Source organism: Dama dama, chromosome 6, assembly GCF_033118175.1.
Source record: "Dama dama isolate Ldn47 chromosome 6, ASM3311817v1, whole genome shotgun sequence".
Classification (NCBI taxonomy): domain Eukaryota; kingdom Metazoa; phylum Chordata; class Mammalia; order Artiodactyla; family Cervidae; genus Dama; species Dama dama.
In genome coordinates, this window is record NC_083686.1 from 38,492,624 (window position 1) to 38,515,838 (window position 23,215).

General features: G+C 34.2%; 1 protein-coding gene across 1 annotated transcript in view; it reads right to left on the minus strand.

Moving 5' to 3' along the window:
- ADGRL3 (adhesion G protein-coupled receptor L3) overlaps positions 1-23,215 on the minus strand; it is a 927,638-nt gene that overhangs the window by 474,192 nt on the left and 430,231 nt on the right. The gene's annotated exons all lie outside the window — the stretch shown is intronic.

Genomic DNA, 23,215 nt, shown 5'->3' on the forward strand with positions numbered 1-23,215 from the left:
AAACACTCTGGATTTTCTAAAGCACTGGCTGGCAGATGAGCTAAAGACTATACAGAAATATCATCCAACTTGTAACACAAGAGTATCAAAAATCAAATTAACCTCAGGAATACTGTATCTGTTTCATTTTTCTATGGAAACCATTACCCCTCTCCAAAAAAGTACTGTTCTTGAACTTATATATACTTACTTAAAAAGGCAATCTATTTCAATTTTAAAATTGTTTTATTGTTTCAAGAAATAATTAAAATAAATCAGTATACTTTTTGAGTTAATGATAGAAAGAGTGAATGTTCTTTTAGAAGATAGAGATTTATAAGGACACAAATTACAATTCATTCAGGTCCCTTGCTGCATCTATCTTTCAGTGTCAGGAGGTAACCAGTTAACAATGTGGTGACCTTCTTATCAAAATTGTCTACAGAAAAAAAATTGTATTTTTCTTCCCTTCCCTTTTTAAATTTTACTTAGGTAACTTTCAATCAGGTAGTATCACACTAAACATATTGCTTGATACTCTGATTTATTTTACTTATTAATTTAACAGTATATCGTGGAAATCTTTTCATTTATAGTTGAATCTCACATTTTTAACACCTGCATTGCATATACGTATACACATAAAATGTTATTTAATTGGTCTTATGCTGACAGGTACTTAGAAATGTCCCAGTGTTTTTTTGTCATAATATTGTAAAGAAGTACAAACCTGTGTACTTGGCTATGATACTTTAGAAAAAATATAATTATCTAAATATATTTTATGGTATATGTCTATAAATAAAATTTATAGGGGGTAAATATATGTGAAGTTTGACAAATATCACCTACTAAATGTCCAAAAAGCTTAATATAAATGAACAGTTTTATCAGCAGCACTTTCTTCTTTAAAACTACAGATTACCAATTCTTTCATAATTTGCCAGTGATAAATAATGATATAACAATCATCTGTATTTTAATTTTCACCATTTTATTTATACAGTGAAATATATTGTCATATGCTTATTGATCCTCCACATATATTTCATTTATGAACTACTTGCTCACATATATAGTTTGTAATTGTAAAAGTTTTTGCATAGCAAGAAAATTGAAATTTTGTCCTTTGTGTTTTTCTTGTTTGCTGTTTGGTTTCAGATATATGCTGTGCATATATATTTCACTTTCATACAGCAAACCGTCTATCTTTTCATTTCAGATTTAAGAGTTTCATAATCCAAGACTGTGAACATAATCAGTACATTATTGCAAGACAGTCAAATGTTTAATTGGAATAACTCAACAAGTCTTTTTTTGAAAGCACATGACTGAAATTCCAAAATTAAGTGTTTACCAACCAATTATTAAGTTGATATCCACATAAGAGAATTAATTATAGAGATAAACACATGATAGCATTAACTTTTAATTGATGATTGATTAACTCAGTGTGTACATACATAAAAATGTATTTAAAGAAATACATTCAACTTTTCTTATGCTTTAACATGAAGTATGAAACCTGAGAAGCAAAGAGAGGAGAGAAACAAGAAAGTATAAAAAGAGTTGTAATGGGGAAATGAGATTTTATTACTATAAACATTTTCACTTGAAACTTAGAGAAAATACTGATTTGTTTTATGAAACCGCAACTCATATCTAAAGAAACTGACATTAGTTTTTATCTCATTTCAATACTACTTTGGAAAAACAATAAACATCCCCAAAGACCCCAGGCATAACTTCCGAGTAAGTCACTCAAGCCACACTGTACAGTTAATTCCATTCTTTTCATTCAGCTTCTTTCTTGTTCTGTTCTCCATCACCTTTAAACACAGAGACAGATACACACAGCAAACACACACACACACACACACACACACGAATCTAGCACAGCCACAGCACTATTGAAAGAGAATGAACATAGAGATTGGAGGTAATATTATTTTTAAAGTTTGATTTTGAGTCAATATTTGACAGAGTAGTCTCACAACAGACACTGAATTTCTAAAATGTGCATTTCTATGGTTCCTAATATTATATATATATGTGTATATATATATAAAATTTAGAAATTAGACACCTATTTTTAAACCTGAAGTTCTTTTTAATACTGAGATTCTTTTAAGGAAAAAGACATTTTCATTAATGTATATAGTATTTTAAATAATAAAATCATTGAACAATAAACATGCTCCAATTTTGGAATCTAGTTTCATAACTTTGATCAGTTAAAATAAAATAATAGACAATTCTTTGCTTGTTTATTTACAAAACATTCTTGAAATCTGAATTTTTCAGAATATTTTACAGTAAACCCTTCAGCATTTGCTAAGGGACAATTTTTTGTCTTAACTTTGGTATAACTATTTAAAAAAATCACATCAAAACAAACATTGAGTTGATCTTGCTATGTTTTGTTAATCTAACCAATTAAATCAAATTGTTTAAAACAAGTTAATTTAATAAAGAAAGAAAAACAAATAAGCAAATCATACAGTCAAAGCATTTGTCTAAGTGGACAATTTGACTGATTAAACTCATCAGTCAATTTTATTAAAACATGCACACACACAGACATAGCTTTATCTGAGTCTTAACTGTCAAAATATGATTTAGAACCAGACACTACAAAATGGCAGAGAGCTAAAATGCGCAGGGCCAATTTCCCTTGTATCTCTTTGGATCCTATAAGAACTATTCAAAAGTTATAGATACGGACATTTTTACAGGGTACCAGGGTTGATTTGTGAATTCTTTCTTCTATTTAACATATAATTGAATTTGTATCAATAACTCAGTGATAAATTACATTCCTAAATGTGGATGCTTTGTTTAAAGGAATGTATCACTGGAAACTATTTTATAACATTATCTGATTACCTACTTAAATTACCTCTAATTATGTTGCTAAATGCTTTAATCAGCAAGCAATTCAAATGTAAAAATAAAATGCTTAAGTTAAAAGTTTTTTTTTTTTTCCATCATTTTGTCTTGCTTTCCATTCAGTTATCATGATAACGATGGAGAGACTTTGGTTACTATAGAAAAATAATATGACAGTTTCCATGTCATAGTATATTTCCAATGCATAGTATATTCACTGCATTTAGCCAGTGAAATCATCTACCATTTTTTTAATCAGGATATATTGCACTGGGCATTGTGAAGCAGCTATAGAAAAATAATATGGGGCAAAAAAGACATATTCTTGAGCTCCAACTCACTTTCTTACCATGAGTTAATCTGTAGTAATAAGAGTTTACCTATTATGTGTGTGATAGACAGACTTTGACGGAATAAATTGGAAAACTAAATGTGAAACCTGGTAGACTTTTGATAGGATACCCACTGACCTTTGGGACCAGTGGGACTACCCACTGACCTTTTGATAGGATACTACCCACTGACCTTTGGACAGAATTTATTCCTTTAACGGAATAAATTGGAAAACTAAATGTGAAACCTGGTAGACTTTTGATAGGATACCCACTGACCTTTGGGACCAGTGGGACTACCCACTGACCATGGGACAAAGGGGGCACAAATGAAAATGAACTTCTCTGCTACCACTGGCCAGAACCTCAGAAAGTGCCCAAGTTCTATGTGAAAAACATCCTTAACTAAAAGTGCTCCTAAGCAGGGATTAAACAAGAAAATTAGATCCCAGTTTTTGCTCACTTGTTTCAGCACAAATCACTCTGATTCTTCATTTTCTGAGACCTTGGCCACTCTGCTTTTGAAACTTCTTGTTGCTTTCCTATCATAATCCTGGGTTGATGACATTTGACTCAAAATACTTTAAATTATTGGTGAGTTATGGGTAACTAAAGATAACAACCTAAAGATTGCCTGGGCAGGGTGGAGGTGGGGTGAGGTGGTGGTGCAGGGAGGTGGTTGATGAGGTTCAGAAATGGGTGCTAAAAGCTATGACCACAGGAGAGTTAATTCCTTCCACCTGGATTCAAGAACAGAGGTCAGAGTCTTGCTAGGATAACTTTAGAGCTTTATAGAGGGGAACACTCAAAGAAGGGAGTGGAACTTGAAACAGGATTTCAGGACAAAAGATAGCAATTAGGTAAAAGACTAAACAGATTAAGAGGCAAGGGATCAGTTGGTTGAGGGTATTAATCTAGCATAATTAATTAAATTTTTAAACAAGTTGAATTTAAGTGTCAGGATAATACTCAAGAATGTTTAATTCTCATTTGGATTCATGAGTCTAGAATTCAAGAATAGAATATAGGCTAAAATCATGGTAATGACACAAAATAGCTTGAGGAGTACACATAGAGTAGAAGAGGATAAATGCAGAAGTTGAAGTATCAGTGGCCAGAGAAGACACATAGATGAGTGTATAGATTAGACGCTGGATATCTATAACATAGAGAAAAGCACTATTTATCTACTTTAAGAAGATTTTGACTAAAAGGACTAACATACCTGCCACTACCACTTAGCTTCAGGACAGATGAATCAAGTATGTGTGAGTTCATGTATGCTCAGTCACTTCAGTCATGTCTGACTCTTTGTGATCCCATGAACTGTAGCCTACCCATTTCCTTGTCCATGGAATTTTCCAGATAAGAAATATTGGAGCAGGTTGGCATTTCCTTCTCCAGGGAATTTTCCCAACCCAGGGATTGAACCCACATCTTTGTATCTCCTGCATTGGCAGGCAGATTCTCTCCTACACCACCTGAGAGCATAATATCCCATGTATGAAACAAAATTAAATTTGCTAAGAAAAATTAAGCATAGAAAGGAAAATGCAAATTAGAAGGATATTTGCAGTAATAAAGATAAAATTTAAAAAAAATAGATCTCTTTCCTTTAAAGTAAGAAGTAAATTAAACCATTTATAAGTCAAAGCCAATGATTTTAAAGGAATTTCTTAATTATAGAGAATACTAACATATCTGGGAGTGGGTTACTTTCTACCATAAATTATCAGTAATGCCTTCTAAAAATACTTCATTACGTAAATGCTGCCAAAAAGCAAATATTCCCAATTCTAAGTTTCAACAGAACCTATGACATAATTTTCTTAAATATGTATAGTTTCTCTGTGTTTTACATGCCAACATACTTATCCAATTTTTTAAAACTGTGCTCTGAAGATCTAGTCTGAAGTGTTTGGCTGCAAAAATAATATTGGAAACCCAGTGAAATATCAACCTATTATCTACTTTCTATAAATGTACATCTACTACCAGCAAGCATCCAATACACTGAATTTCAACAAGTCTACTTCAATAAAGAATACATATAATTTAAATACTTTAGTATTTAATAAAGTGTAACAGTGACAATTAAAACTGACACCATAAAGAAATAACCAAAGGCAATTATGGTCTGAGGTTAAAAAAAAAAGCATGAAATTTACAATTCTGAAATTACAGGAAAAAGTATTCTAAAGAGAGTAATATCATGAAACAATTAATGCAAAGCTATCCTTTTGAATTATGGAGCTTCAACATTAATCATTCTTTTTAAAGATACATATACAAATCGGTGACCTTTAAGTGAAATTATCCACATGGAGGTTGCCTAAAAAATGTATGAAGTGTCTGAATAAATGAATTCATATCTACTTGTTATAAGTTTCAACATTTAATAAAATTATATTCGACATGCCTTCCAATTATATTCATGAGGGATAAAATGTCTAAAACTGTGTCAAATTTCACGTATCACAATTATCCCAGTCTTTTTCTAAATGTCAAAAACACCAACCTGGCTGTTCAAAATGTTCTTAAGACTAAAAATTATAATTTCAAGATAAACAAGAGTCTACTAAAAAAAATTATACAATTTAAAAGAAAATTTAAAAGATATGCCAATTTAATTTGAAATGTATATTTATCAGTTACAAGATGGTTGTGAACAGACGACTCATTGGAAAAGTCCCAGATGCTGGGAAAGATTGAGGACAGAGGAAGAGGGCATAAGAGGATAACATGGCTGGACGGCATCACCAATGCAATGGACTTGAACTTGGGAAACTCTGGGAGATGGTGAAGGACAGGGAGGCCTGGTATGCTGCAGTCGATGGGGTCGCAAAGAATTGCACATGATTGGGCAACTGAACAACAAGGCGGCTGCCGGGTGTTACTAAACGTAAGACATGGATACTGTTTAAATTCTCCATCCACATTGGTGATGATCTCAGGCCTAGCAGTGGTCCTCTACAGAATGGGATTCCAAAAGTCTGGCAAAAAGACCTTCAGAGCTATCATACAAAATCAAGAAAATGACAAACATTTGCATGTGATGGTTAATTGTTTGTGTCAGTGTAACTGGGCTAAGGGATGCTCCAGGTAGCTGCCCCAACAGTATTTCTGAGAGTATCTTTAGGGCCTCTCTAGAAAAGATTAACAAAGTTTAGCATTTGATTCTGAAGACTAATCACTGTCACAAATTTAAGCTGGGCTGTTCAGGGTATGAATACAACAAAAATGCAGAAGTATAAATTTTCTCTCTGCATGAACTGGAATAAGTATCTTCCACCCTCTAACACTGGGGCTCAAAGATCTCAGGCCCTCAAACACAGGCCAGGACTTATATCAGTGACCCTCTGATTTTCAGGTTTTCAAGTATGGATTGGAATGACATCCCTGCATTTCCCAGGCTGCCATCTTGCAAACCAGCAAAATATGAGACTTCTCAGCCTTCATAATTTTGTGAGTCAATACCTCATTATAAATTTCTACATATTGACCTCTCAGTAGATAAACATAGATATAGATAATAGAGATAAATTTTATATAAAGATAATATGGATAATGTGATATGTGAAATTTGACAGCTTAGAAATTTCATTCCTCATGAATAAAACTGGAAAAAAATCTAGAGAAACCTAATGACATGAGTGTGGCAAATTCTCCAAAGCCAAAAGACAGTATCCATGATTACTAAAACCAAAGGTTACAGAAAAATGGCAACAAGATCTGATGGGTAAAAGTTCATAGCAGGAGAGAACAGACAGACAGACGGTCCAGAGCAAATGAAATGAGAATCTTCCGGAGTGTTTCCATACCACTCTGAAAGTTTATAGTTGATAAGAAAATGGACAACCTATGAAAGGTTTAACCAACTCAAAATACAAAGAAAATGGGAAACAAATGCAAAGTAATGAAGCAATAAACATGTTTGGGTGCTTAAGATAGATTTCTTAAGGAAGCAAACTTGAGATATCCTTTAAAGATGAAATAATATGTGAACACAGGAGAAGATAATATAATATTCCAGGCAGAAGTTCGGAGCAAAGAAAGATATATTTAATGTCCTGAGTAATGATCTCAGGAGATGCCTGTACCCCCTTGTACATTACAGCATATTTTCAATAGTAATTATGTGAAAAATGATGGATGGATGAACAGAGCAGATGTGGTATATGTACATAATGGAATATCATTCAGTCATGTGAAAAAAGAAAATCACACCATTTGCAATGCTGATGGACCTTGAGGCCATTATGCTAAGTAAGGAAAGTCAGACGAGAGAAAGTCAACTACTGTGTAATACAACTTAAGGATACACAGAAGAACTATACAAAAAAAGATCATGATGACCCAGATAACCACGATGATGTGATCACTCCGCTAGAGACAGATATCCTGGAGTGCAAAGTCAAGTGGTCCTTAGAGGTTGAACAAAGCTAGTGGAGGTGATGGAATTCCAGTTAAGCTATTTCAAATCCTAAAAGATGATGCTGTGAAAGTGCTGCAGTCAATATGTCAGCAAAGTTGGAAAATTCAGCAGGGGCCACAGCACTGGAAAAGGTCAGTTTTCATTTCAATCCCAAAGAAAGGCAATGACAAAGAATGTTCAAACTACCATATAATTGCACTCATCTCACAAGCTAGCAAAGTAATGCTCATAATGTACAAGTTAGGCTTCAACAGTACATTAACCAAGAACTTCCAGATGTCAGGTTGGATTTAGAAGGGGCAGAGGAACCATGGATCAAACTGCCAACATTTGTTGGATCATAAAAAAAGCAAGAGAGTTCCAGAAAAACAACTACTTGTGCTTTATTGACTACACCAAAGCCTTTGACTGTGTGGATCACAACAACCTGTGGAGAATTCTTAAAGAGATGAGAATACCAGACCACCTTATCAGCCTCCTGAGAAATCGGTATGCAGGTCAAGATGCAACAGTTCGAACTGTACATGGAACAACGGACTGGTTACAAACTGGGAAAGGAGTACATCAAGGTGGTATAGTATCACCCTGCTTATTTAACTTGTATGCAGAGTACATCATGTGAAATACTGGCCTGGATGAAGCACAAGCTGGAATGAAAATTGCCAGGAGAAATATCAATAACCTCAGATATGCAGAAGACACCACTCTTATGACAGAAAGTGAAGAGGAACTAAGGAGCCTGTTGAAGAAAGTGATTGAGAAGAGTGAAAAAACTGGCTTAAAACTCAACACTAAAAAAACAAAGATCATGGCACCCGGTCCCACCACTTCATGGCAAATAGATGAGGAAACAATGGAAACAGTCAGAGACTTTATTTTCTTGGGCTGCAAAAATCACTGCAGATGGTGACTACAGCCTTGAAATTTAAAAATTGTTTGCTCGTTGGAAGAAAAGCTATGACAAACCTAGACAGTGTATTAAAAAGTACAGACATTACTTTGCTGACAAAGGTCCATATAATCAAAGCTATGTTTTTTCCAGTAGTCATGTATGGATGTGAGAGTTGGACCCTAAAGAAAGCAAAGCTCTAAAGAATTGATGCTTTTGAACTTTGGTGTTGGAGAAGATTCTTGAGTCTCTTGGACTTCAAGGAGATTAAATCAGTCAATCCTAAAGGAAATCAGTACTGAATATTCATTGGAGGGACTGATGCTGAAGCTGAAACTCCAATACTTTGGCCATCTGATGTAAAGAAGTGACTGGTTGGAAAAAAATCCTGATGCTGGGAAAGATTGAAGGCAGGAGGAGAAGGGGATGACAGAGGATGAGATGGTTGGAATGCATCACCAACTCAAAGGACAGTAGTTTGGGTAAGCTACAGGAGTTGGTGATGGACAGGAAAGTCTTGCTGGCTAAAGTCCATGTGGTCGCAAAGAGTCAGACACTACTGAGTGACTTAACTGAACTGATATATGGAATCTAAAATGCCAGACTCATAGAAACAGAGAATGGATTAGTGGTCTCTGGGGGCTGGAGGTTAAGGAAATGGAGAGATATTACCAAAGGGTTTACATTTCTAGCAGTTATCAGATGGATAAATTCTGAAAATCTAATGTAGAGCATTGTGAGCACAGTTAACAAAACTGTATTAAATACTTGAAATTTGCTGAGTGGAGACCTTAAATGTTCCCACTACAAAAATAAATGGCAATTATGTGAGATGATGAAGGTGTTAACTAACTCTATTATGGTAATCACTTCACAAAATACTTGTGTAATAAATCAGCATATTGTATACCTTAAACAAACATATTATATGTCAACTGTGTCTCAACAAATGTGGGGAAGAGAAGACATATCACAAGAGGGTCAGTAGATGGCAGAAAGAACTAAACAGTAGTCAAGTCAGAAAGAGTCTTCAAATCAGATTCAGAATATAGTCCAAATCATATAGGCTAGTGGAAAATTACAGCATTAAAGAATAACATAATATTAATCAAATTAATCCTAAAAGCCCTAGCCAATAGATTATTTGAAAAGAACAGAGTAAAAAATAAGTCTAGAAATTGATGAAACAAATATTGCAATAAGCTATAAGACCATATGATGATGATAAGCTAATATATATCAGGTGCTTTAAAAGCATCATTTTGTTTTCTTATATATCACTGTATTTCAAACTCCAAACTATAAAGCTTGTCAACGTCATCATCCCCATTTGGTGTACACCAAGAAATTATGGTTTAGTCCAAAATGGCAAGAATGAGAGGAGTTAACTAGAAAGTCATAAAGGAAAAAAGATGCAATGACTCTCTTTGTATGTTACACAGAGAACGAAGGAAGGGGGATTATGTCGGGAGATACATAAGGCGATGTGACAATATCACACTAGTTATTAATAATATAAAATTTATGGATTGCCATTTCTTTAGTGAAATTAAGCCTAATGTCTGAATATGAAATGCAAGTTACTGTGTCTGGCAGGGCCCTTTTTAAGTAGCACAAAATACAACAGTATACTATTATTATTTCAAAAATCTGTAAATTTCTTTCTAACATTTAATACATTTTAATATTATATCACAAAAACTAATATGAAAATTTCCTTTGTGTGAAAATCTACTGTGGTAAGATGGAAAATCACTGATTTTAAATTACAGCATTAATTTTCAAATGCAATTATATTTTTACTACAGTATATAAATATATGATTTTCTTTATTGCAAATCACCAAGTTTAAAATATATGTTTTTCTTGTCATACACCAGAGAAAATCTGCAGTCATACAGATTTCAATAAGAAATATACAGGAAATTTAGAGAAGGATAAATATCAGTTTTGAACGAACAGTGATGTCACAGGTTAAGACCAAACGATGTTTCATTTTAAAGGGAAGGGGTTTCTAAGCAGGGAAGGAACTCTCAAATGCACTGCAAATACCATTCAGAAATACACAAGCAGCACCTACTCACATTTTCCCCTCCTCTGACTTTCCCAGCAAACACAGTATATTCACTGGAAAGGATAAAGAGCTTTCAGTGGCTTATATGTTTTTGTTTTGCTTTATCCTTAAGGAAAGCAATGCTAAGACATCTCTTTCTAATTCAGCAGCACAAATCTTCAACAGAAAAGACCTTGTAAAATCCTCTTTGGTAATCTTCAATATTGAAAAACATATAGAACAATATTTATAATTTCTTTATCCACAAGACTCACAACAACTTTCACATATATAAACTCACCAAATCAGTGCTGAGCATTAGTGTCTGTGTAATACACCTGAGGTTAGAACAAAAAATCTAATCAAGAAGAGCCTGGCCAAATCCACATCTAAATGTTCACTGGATTTTTAGCCCAAGTTTCCTACTACCTGTTTATAGAAGCTAACAAATGTTGCAAATGGACAATGCTGTTTGCAAGATGAATTATTCTTTATCCCCAGTGAATACTTTTATTAACTATGCTTTCAGATGAACACATTTCATTAAGAAGTTGACTAAACACTAAATACTGAATGTAAATCCCAGTTTTAAATACAGTGAAAGCAATACTTAGTGAAACAGTAAACGAGAAATGTACTAACTAACAAAACCTCTAAGCCTATGAAAGTTCAGATATTTGCTAAATATGCAAACTGTAGGATTAGGAAGAATAGTAACATGCTTTTTCATAAATACTGATGATGATTTCTTCTCCACATTAGGCAAAACAAGGAATCAGAATGTGGAAAAATCTAGCTAAAATGAAACTGTAAGTCCTAAGCAAAGCAGCATGCAAACAAAAGTCCCAAGCACACGTTGAATAATTCTGAACATCAGGGAAGGTCTTTTGAGAGAAAATGAAATACACTGGGCTGGGTCAGAAGTGAACACTCACCTCTCCCCAACTTTGCGGCAAAGCCACCAGGAGGATTCTGAGTAGATTTTTCTCTTTTCTCTCACAACAATAAACACATCAAAAATATTCTGAAGGCAGAAAAGCACCTCACACACTTACGTTTCAAAATGCTTATGAACTGACTTCAAAAACCACATTTTAAAAAATCACAGAAAACAGGTGATAAAGACTATACCAAAGAATATTGTATATGTGGATGAAAACTGTATATGTGTCATGAAATTATATAAGATATGTCCAGCACTCTATTTTATTTGTTCAGCTCATCCTCAAAATACATTATTTAGGTTAATATAATTTCCCCACCTATAAAAGTAGTTAATACAAAGTATTTATATATTTTCATAACCACACAGCAACTTTTTTGAGATAGATTAAAACCAAAGAAATAAAGTTCTAAATATCCACTTTGATGCTTCCTCAAATCATTAAACAAGAAAACTGAAATAAAAACTAATTGTCAGGGTGATGGTTGAGAAATACATACTCTGACAAGTCTAAAAGATAAATATCAATCAGTGATCAATTTCATCTATTAATTCAACAAAAATAAATTGAGCATTAAAGTAAGCGCCCAACACTGTTCCAGGTTGTAGGTATTCAATAGTCAATAAAACACTGATTCATGACCTTATGGAATTTATAACATAAATGGGAGAAAGGAATACACATTAAAAACAATTAAATAGGCAAGTGGTTAACTAACCCCCAAATAATCATGAGGACTCTGAAAGAAAAAAAAAAAAAAGATACTTTGAGAGAACACAGCATAGTTTCACCAACTGAAGCCTGAACAAATGTGTGTCTCTGGTTTATCCAAGGAAGTTGAGAGTATTTAAAATGATTTTAACAAGATTGTTTTTAAAGTTACTAAAACACAATTTTAAAATCTTATAGAGCTCAATGTTACTTAAAATAATTTCATTAAGTCTTGCTCAAATTCTTATTAGAGGAAGCTTTCAAAAATGTATTGTTACAAACAGACATTGACTTGAATCAATAAGTTGTTGAAGAGCAACAGAAAGGATGATTATATTCATAATTGGCTTTCTATAATTCATACCAAAAAAAATGAAGGGATAAACTGCAATATTGATCCCACTTCAATCAAACCATATCATTTTACAAGTACGTTTAAACAAATGTGATAGAAATGCTGACATTTGTAAACAGATGATTTTCAGATCTTTGATTTAATTTGCAAAGAATATAATACTTAATAATCCCAGATCCCAATGCCTAACACTATGCTTAGCACATAGTTACTGAATAAGTGTCTTTCTGTTGCTGATTTTCTGCATTAATGAACAACTGTTATTTTGGTCTTACAGCATTGCTCAGATGCCCTATACATCCTATTTAAGAAATACACTAAGAATTTGTCACAGAAATCCTGAACTTTTGTCAAAAGACGATCATCTACATAAAGATGCTTGAAGACTCAAATTGTCAAAGGCATTTCTTTATTTCGGTGGTCTCAAAGATGAGGTCATATCACAGAACGGGGCCTTGAGAACACATGCAATTTTCACAAATGTAATAATCTCTGCCATATTTAATTTAACATAACAGAAATTAATGCAGTGTTATTTCGGGGAAAAGTTGTGAAATAAGTGACATTTTTATAAATTATAAGTTGCTGGTATGTTATTTAATTTATAGTATTTTGAGATACCACATTGCCATAAATATCATATCACAAGCTTTAGGTTTTCTAAGATAGAGGAATATATTTTTAAAAGTATATAATAAAAAGGAATTTATCTGTAGTCCCTGAGATAATTCACAGTCTCATAAATTGCTCTTTTTAAAAACATAAGCATTTAAACCATATTTGTTTTCTCACATTACAATATCTGGATAAATGAATTTTAACCGTTAAGTCTAAGGACAAACTGGGCTATAAATTGGTCTACAAGGCAAAATAGAAGACCAAGTGAAGCTGAATTAAAAGTGGTCTTCACTGAAGCAAAAATGTAACATAAGTAAGAATAATTACACAGATAGGATTCACGAAGAGCCGAAGTTTCTTTTCTTCAATATTTGTGGTCCCCTGATCAGTTACTGTAGAGAAAATATAAGCCCACTGGAATAATATTTTCATTTTTTAAAAAGTGGTGAATTGCATAATTATAGTGTTTTCTATGGTTTATGGGCCTGTTTACCATAACACTAAATCAATTAAAGCAAGTTTTGCCAAGAAAAAGGATTTAAATCAAGCCAAAAATTTTTTTGAAAACTCTCTAACAAATATTATTAAAATATTCAAAAACACTCAAACTCTTCATTTGGGAAACATCATCTGATGTGAACATCTTATTATTATTTGTAAGCTAATACAATTTATTTATCTATCTACTCAGCCATTAATTCTACAAACAGCTGTTGATTTTCATTATATGCCAAGAAATAAGCTTTATTCTCCAGAAGATGAATATGAGTGTAATGAATATAAATGTTATGTTTCCTATCCAAAGCTATTTATTCATGGACAACCTACTCAAACTTTTTAAGTACTAGTCTTCTTCTGTATTAAATGAGAATAATAATTTGAATCTCCTTCATAGGAATTAAGTCAATTGTCAAGCATAGTGCCAGGCACGTAATAAGTGCTTGATCAAAGTTATACATCTAGTAAATTTCAATACTGCCCGAGTTTTAAGTGAATATGAGAATTATACACAAAATCATTCCTAGTAGACGAAATGGTATGAATAAAGCTACAGAGTGTCCTCTTGGGCCCTGGGAGGTTTACAAGGGAATCCAGTAGAATAGCTACCTGCCTCCACGCCACCACAACCGTCACATTCCTCTAATCCGAGCCCACTAATTGCCTCGATGTCTACTATGCAGTACCTTATGTTTGTGGTCTCCACTTCAGTATTAATCTCCTTTGGTTTTTCATGCTTTTTTTTAGATCATACTTTATGTCCTTTTCTGTGTTTCCACTGTTTAAAGATGGCTTTCCAGATAACCTTGATTTCAGAAACACTTGATCAATCCTCTTCTGTAATCCAGAGTCATAGCTTCTAGCCTCAGTAATTCCCATTACCACCCACTTCTCCAGTTGGTTTAAATTGAAATTAACACAGAAATTAATTTAGGAAATGGTACGAGGTCTACTTTTGCTATGGTTACAGGTATAAGACAAGAAATGATATATGCTACTAGTGAAAATATATAATAGGTTATGTTAAAGAGAGGTCTGGGTTTGAATTTTACTTCATTCAACAAATAATTACTGAGTTCTACACATAGTCCAAAAAGCTGGAGCATAGCAGTAAACTAACAACAACAACAACAAAAAATATCTAACCTCATGGAGCCTAACTTCTGATTGGGGGAGATAGAAAATGAACCATAAATTTATGTTGTGTCCATTAATGGTATCATGGCAAAAAAAATATAACAGAATGCAGTGTTTGATCCTGACATTAATCTGATTACAGTGCAAGTGTCTGATGCTAACCCTTTGATTTTGAGGTGTCCATTTCAAAAGACAACCATCTTGAATAAACATATTCCCCAGGTGTGTGACACAATCAGATAAGGAACTAGGCCACCCCCATCCATTAAGATCCGTCTTTTAGAAAACCCTTGGTAAGCTAGAAAACTAATTGCTTGAGTGACCCTGCATCTCCCTTCCTGGAACCCCAGGTCCTTCTTTGCCCTCTGTCTCTTACAACCGTCCTGTGTGGCCCCTGCGTGTGCCATGTGCCCTGGAGGACCTCTGAGCAATAAATGTTGTTCTTCAGAGTCCCTTGGTTGTTTTTGCTGAGGTGATTCCTCAGATAACAGAAAGAAGCACAAGGCCCTCCAGCCACGACAATGGCCCAGTGGCAGAAATATCTGGGGGGTAACTATAAATAATACAGGCTCAAGTGAATGTCTCTGGTGTTCCCAGCTGAGAGCATGACCATCAGTAGGCTTGGGACCCAGGGAACACAGACTTTGAGGGACAAGGAGGTGTTTCAGACATGAGGCATTGATACCTTTGCATGGAGTCTTGATTTGGTCATAACCGCACATTAAGAAAAATAATCTGTTTGAGATGAGCAAGACAGATTTGAGAGAATTTACAGCAAAAAAAAAAAAAAATTGTCAAACAAACAAACAAACAAATCCCAAACAAGATGCTAATTATAATCATCCAGATAAGAAGAAATGACAATGTTAATAAAGAAAAAAGGAGCCTTGCAGGAATTAATAAATACTATTGACTTTCAATAGTGATAAGAAAGGGTTAGGATGGTGTCAAAGTTGATAGGGATGGCTGCATTAGCAGCAGAGAAAGGAAAATTCAGGAATTTTCAAAATAGTGGGAAAGGAGACAAAGATAGGTTCACTTTAAGTTTTTATATACATAAAGACTCAGTAACTATTTAGCTCTTAAACTTCAAGTGCTTGTGTAAATCAATCTTGGGGGACATGTGATAATCACCTGAATTAAAAATGATACATGAAGTACAACAGTTTTAAAAAGTTGCCATTAAAAGTGTGATGCAAATATTCATAGCAGCAATAGTCATAGCGAAAAACGAAAACAAAACAAGTGTTCACCAACTGATGAATGATAAACAAAATGCAGAAGATCTTTCAGCAATAACTAGAAATGAAGTGATAAAAACTTTTAGAACTCGATATATGTAGTTATTGCACCCATAATGAATGTATTAAATGCCATATAAGTGTTCAGTTTTAAATGGCCGACTTTATATTACGTGACTTTCACCTCAGTAGAAAAATAAAAAATTATAAGTACTGATATGTGCTGTAACTTATATGAACTTTGAAAACACTGTGCCAAGTAAAAGAAGCCAGTTTGTAAGATATAATATACTCTATTATTCTATCTATATTAAATATACAGACAGTCACATCTATAGAGACAGAAAGTAGATTAGTGGTTGCTTAGCACTTGGAAATTTGAAGAAAAATGTTGAGTGAATGCTAATAGTTATAGATTTTCTATGGTGGTGATGAAAATATTCTAAATTCTGTGTGATGACACTTGCTCAATTCTGTGAACATATCAAAAATCACTGAATTGTGTATTTTATGAGGATAGATTTAACTACATGTGAAGTACTTTTAAATAAAGCTATTTTTCTCAGTTGCCAAGGAAGACAATCTAAATAGGGAGGTATTTCTGAAACTTTTTTGACCATAACTCTATAGAAATAAATGCATTTTTACTTAACCCAATACAAAGTTCTCTCTCTCTTCCTCTCTCTCTCTCTCACACACACATACAGTGGAAAGAAGCCTCTCCAACTAATACTGATGCTCACTATATGAGGTTTATTCTATTGTTGTACACTAAAATAATTCTAATCTCAACCCTTTAGATTGACTTTCTAAATCAATCATCAATCATAATCTACAGATTAAAACAACAACAACACAAATCTAGAAAAGATAAGAAAGCTGAGGATTATCCAAAGAAGTAGACTCATTTGGAGGAGAAGGGGTAAAAATAGAAGAAGGGATTGTGAAGGAAAAAGAGAGTTAAAGAAGCAAGAGGAGAACCATGGTTATACTTTACAAAATCAGATGGAGTGAAGGGAATCATGAAAGAACTAGCAATTAATATCAAGTAATGTAGAATTTTCACTGATGATGAAGAGTGAAAAAGACCTATAACTTAGTGCTACAGGCTAAATGTTTGTGTCTCCATTCTCCTCAAATCCATATGTTGAAATCTAACTCCCGATATGATAGTATTTGCAGGTGGGATGTCTTTGGGAGGTGATTAAATCATTAGGGCAAAGCCTTCACACATGGGATTAGTTCCCTAATTAAAAAAAAAAAAAAAAAAAAAAAACAAGACTTCACAGATTCTTTTTCCACCAATACCACTAATACCATGAGAGAATACAGCAAAAAGATGGCCATCTATGATTCAGAAATCAGGTCCTCATCAAACAACAAACATACCAGCACCTTGACCTTAGACTCTCTACTCGACAGAACTATGAGAAACAAACTTCTATTGTTTGTAAATCACCCCTTCCATGGTCTATAACTGCTATAGCAGTCCAAACGGACTAAGACATTTAGTTAATACATTTGCATTAATATATTACAGTGGAACTAATATGAACTGTGGAAAAATTTTTTGTTACCGAGTTCTGACTTATCATTTGTTCAGTTTATAACCATTGTATAATTTCTCAATTCCTCAGAGCTTCAACTATGAGTGTGAACAATTATTTCAGAATTTCTTTCTTCTACTGCTTCCACATAACAAGAATTGGTTTTACAGTATAGTTAAAAGAACGAAAAACAGGAATTTCAATCCATAAAAGAAAAAGAATAAATTTAGTTTCAAATTATTAGTATGATTTGATGGAAAAGTAGCAGAAGAAAATAGGTTGAAGGGTATGGTAGATAGATTTTAGAAATTATAATTGCTACTATTTTGTTTTCTTTGCTTATTTGCTGGAGAATTCTTAAAGTGCTTATAAATATCTGGTATGGGGTCATGCAAAAAGATTCAAAATGAAAGGAGATAAGATTACATACTGATAGGAAAGGAAGTGTTCAAAGTCAGATCATATACTAATATAATTAGGTTGATTAAAAGATAAATGGAAACTGAATGAGGAAAAATATAAGGCACCATAATAAGAAGAAAAATCACAACACAACAAATTAATAATTAGACTTAATTTACTTACTGCCTTGAAAAGAATGGTGTATGGGAATCATCAGTTGATTCAATAGAGATTTCAGATGGGGCTAAGGACTATCAATCTACCTGGATAATTAGAAGGTAGAAGAACATAGGGTCTTGTCCTTAGGTTTTAATATACTTTTCTTCCTAATGACTGGCTATTGATACCACTGGTAGTACAAATTGAGCTGTGACTTCAATAGTCTGAAGACTGCAGATACTCTCCCTATTTTCCCTACCTATGTATATATTTGCTTAACTATTTTTAGCATTTACCTATAGGGGTATTTGGAGGAAGAGGTGATGAAGATCAGAGTAGGTTACCTAGTAGCCCCTAAAACCTCCCATGACATTGATCCTGCTTGAACTGATTTTGAAGTGAGTGCACTAGTTAAACATGCATTTTAGTATTTACTCTGCCACTGAATTAACTGTATGATTTGGACTAATTATTTAACTTCTCTGAGCCTTAGTTCCCTCATTGGAAAATTACAAAGCTGATGAACTCAAAGGTCATTTAAAGTTGTAAAACTTGTTGAATTTTTATTCTATGATTTTTGGTTTCTTGCCCGACATTTTTGAGTAACGGCATAGCATCTGACAAGCTGCTTCTCTGCTTCAGGAATCTATTTCCTTCTTATTAAACATGGTAAATAAATGATTAAGAATGTTGTCCAAGCTTAGAGTCCAAGTAGACTAGGAGATGGATAAAATACAGGCAGTTTCATATTCTATGAGTTAAAATGCCACATTTCTGTTGAGCAAATAGACCATATTTACTCATATAAAGAATTCATTTATTTAATAAAAAGGAGCACACATGTATTACTAATGATAGAAAAATTATACAATTTTATCTAAATTATTAAAAAATATCCTTTAAGAATAAAATTTCTTGCATAAAGTGTCAAAATTGCATTTATAAATAATATTTAATTTTATTTATTAACCATACATGTCTTACCATCATCAGACACAATAAAACTATTGAGTCTATGCCAAAACACATTTTGATGGCTTCACAGCTGAATTCTACCAAAAATTTAGAGAAGAGCTAACACCTATCTTACTCAAACTCTTCCAGAAAATTGCAGAAGAAGGTAAGCTTCCAAACTCATTCTATGAGGCCACCATCACCCTAATTCCAAAACCAGACAAAGATGCCACAAAAAAAGAAAACTACAGGCCAATATCACTGATGAACATAGATGCAAAAATCCTTAACAAAATTCTAGCAAACAGAATCCAACAACATATTAAAAAAATCATACACCATGACCAAGTGGGCTTTATCCCAGGAATGCAAGGATTCTTTAATATCCGCAAATCAATCAATGTAATACACCACATTAACAAATTGAAAGATAAAAACCATATGATTATCTCAATAGATGCAGAGAAAGCCTTTGACAAAATTCAACACTCATTTATGATTAAAACTCTCCAAAAAGCAGGAATAGAAGGAACATACCTCAACATAATAAAAGCTATATATGACAAACCCACAGCAAGCATCACCCTCAATGGTGAAAAATTGAAGGCATTTCCCCTGAAATCAGGAACAAGACAAGGGTGCCCACTCTCACCACTACTATTCAACATAGTGTTGGAAGTTCTGGCCACAGCAATCAGAGCAGAAAAAGAAGTAAAAGGAATCCAGATAGGAAAAGAAGAAGTAAAACTCTCACTGTTTGCAGATGACATGATCCTCTACATAGAAAACCCTAAAGACTCTACCAGAAAATTACTAGAGCTAATCAATGAATATAGTAAAGTTGCAGGATATAAAATTAACACACAGAAATCCCTTGCATTCCTATATACTAACAATGAAAAAACAGAAAGAGAAATTAAGGAAACAATACCATTCACCATTGCAACAAAAAGAATAAAATACTTAGGAGTATATCTACCTAAAGAAACAAAGGACCTATACATAGAAAACTATAAAACACTGATGAAAGAAATCTCTTCTAACAGATATCAAGAGAAATCGTTCATAATTTTTTAAAAAATCTTTAAATAGCAGATACAACCCTACTAGAAAAAAAAGCTGCAGATGTTTTTTCTGAAATGCAAATTTTCCTTCCTGTTACACATGTTGAAGGAAATTTTCTATGTTGAAGTCCTAACCCTCAGTATCTCAGAATGTGACCTTATATAGAGATAGGACCTTTACAAATATAATCAAGGTAAAATGCAGCTATTAGGATAGAGTGAAATCAAATATGATTGATATCCCTATAACAGAAAATGTGGACACAGAGACAAAACATAGAGGGGAGATTCCATGAAGAGAAACAGAGAGAAGACAGCCATCGATAAGTTAAAGAGAGGCCTGGAACAGGTCCTTCCCTCACAGAACTTAGGGGAAAACAATTTTGGGGATACCATGTTCCCAGACTCGTGGTCTCCAGACTGAAAAGAAAATAACTTTCTGTTGTTCAAGCCACCCACTATGTGATACTGCATCACAGCAGCCCAGGCAAGTTAATTGGAAGAACTGATGCTGAAGCTGAAACTCCAACACTTTGGCCACACGATGCAAATAACTGACTCATCCAAAAAGACCCTGGCTGGGAAAGATTGAAGGAGGAGGAGAAGGGGACAACAGAGGATGAGATGGTTGGATGGCATCACTGATTCAATGGACATGAGTTTGAGAAAACTCTGGGAGTTGGCGATGGACCGGGAGGCCTTCAGTGTTGCTGCAGTCCATGGGATCTCGCAAAGAGTAGGACACGACTGAGCGACTGAAATGAACTGACTGAGCATGTTAATAAACTTACTAGGTTCTGGGAAAAATCTTCGCATCTTCCTTTCGTAGAATTAATATCCTTTTAGACCTTTCCAAAACTGTAACTTGGAAATCATAAACATCAAGTAAGCAGTTTATAACTCCATGCAAATAAAACAAGTGAGTGGGGAAAATGATCATTTTAGCTATATCATAGCTAATAACAGATCCTAAAATCAAAGAAGGGCTTCCTAGGTGGTACTAGTGAAAAACAACCTGCCTGCCAATGCAGGAGCTGAAAGAAACAGGAGCCAGGTTCGATCCTTAGGGGAAGAGAACACATACATAAACTGATAAATCCAAATTTCATTGATTTGGTCTCCTATTTTAGTTCCAATGTATGGGCAGTTAGAGACAAGATTTATTATCCTATACCATCATTGCAAAACTAACCAATCTAATCACATGGAACACAGTCTTGTCTAATAAAGTTAAACTAAGCAATGTCATGTAGGGACACCGAAGACAGATGAGTCTTGAGGGGGAGTTCTGACAAATTGTGATCCACTGGAGAAGGGAATGACAAATCACTTCAGTATTATTGCCTTGAGAACCCCATGAACAGTATGAAAAGGTGAAAAGATAGGACACTGAAAGATACCAGGTTCATTTTAGGTCATGTTAGGTCCATGAATCAAGTCAAGTTAGAAGTGGTCAAATAGGATGTGGCAAGAGTGAACATCGACATTTTAGGAATCAGCGAACTAAAATGGGTTGGAATGGGTGAATTTAACTCACATGACCATTATATCTACTACTGTGGGCAAGAATCCCTTAGAAGAAATGAAGTAGCCATCATAGTCAACAAAAGAGTCTGAAATGCAGTACTTGGATGCAATCTCAAAAACAACCGAACGCTGTTTGTTTTCAAGGCAACCATTCAATATGCCCTGGCAGTAATGCTGAAGAAGCTGAAGTTGAAAGGTTCTATGAAGACCTACAAGACCGTTTAGAACTAACACACAAAAAAGATGTCCTTTTCATTATAGGGGACTGGAAAGCAAAAGTAGGAAGTCAAGAAACACCTGGAGTAACAGGCAAATTTGGCCTTGGAGTACAGAATGAAGCAGGGCAAAGGCTAGTAGAGTTTTGCCAAGAGAACGCACTGCTAATAGCAAACAACCTCTTCCAACAACACAAGAGAAGACTCTACACATGGACATCACCAGATGCTCAACACCAAAATCAGACTGATTATATTCTTTGCCGCCAAAGATGGAGACGCTCTATACAGTCAGGAAAAACAAGACCAGGAGCTGACTGTGGCTCAGATCATGAACCCCTTATTGCCAAATTCAGACTTAAATGGAAAAAAGTAGGAAAAACCACTAGGCCACTCAGGTATGACCTAAATCAAATCCCTTACGATTATAGAGTGGAAGTGAGAAATAGATTTAAGGGAGTAGATCTGACAGATAGAGCACCTGATGAAAAATGGAGAGAGGTTTGTGACATTGTATAGGAGACAGGGATCAAGACCATCTCCAAGAAAAAGAAATGCAAAAAGGCAAAATGACTGTCTAAGGAGGCCTTACAAATAGCTGTGAAAAGAGAAGCAAAAGACAAAGGAGAAATGGAAAATTTACCCATTTGAATGCAGAGTTCCAAAGAATAGCAAGGAGAGATAAGAAAGCCTTCCTCAGGAATCACTGCAAAGAAATAGAGGAGAATAATAGAATGGGAAAGACTAGAGATCTCTTAAGAAAATTAGAGATACCAAGGGAACATTTCATGAAAAGAAGGGCTCAATAAAGGACAGAAATGGTATAGACTTAACAGAAGCAGAAAACATTAAGAAGAGGTGGCAAGAATACACAGAAGAACTGTACAAAAAGCTCTTCATGACCCAGATAATCACGATGGTGTGATCACTCACCTAGAGCCAGACATCATAATGTGAAGTTAAGTGGGCCTTAGGAAGGATCACTATGAACAAAGCTAATGGTGGTGATGAAATTCCAGTTGAGTTATTTCAAATCCTAAAAGATGATGCTGTGAAAGTGCTTCACTCAATATGCCATCAACTTAGGAAAACTGAGCATTGGCCACAGGACTGGGAAAAGTCAGTTTTCATTCCAATCCCAAAGAAAGGCAATGGCAAAGAATGCTCAAACTACCACACAATTGCACTCATCTCACATGCTAGTAAAGTAATGCTCAAAATTCTCCAAGACTTCAGCAATAGGTGAACCGTGAACTTCCAAATATT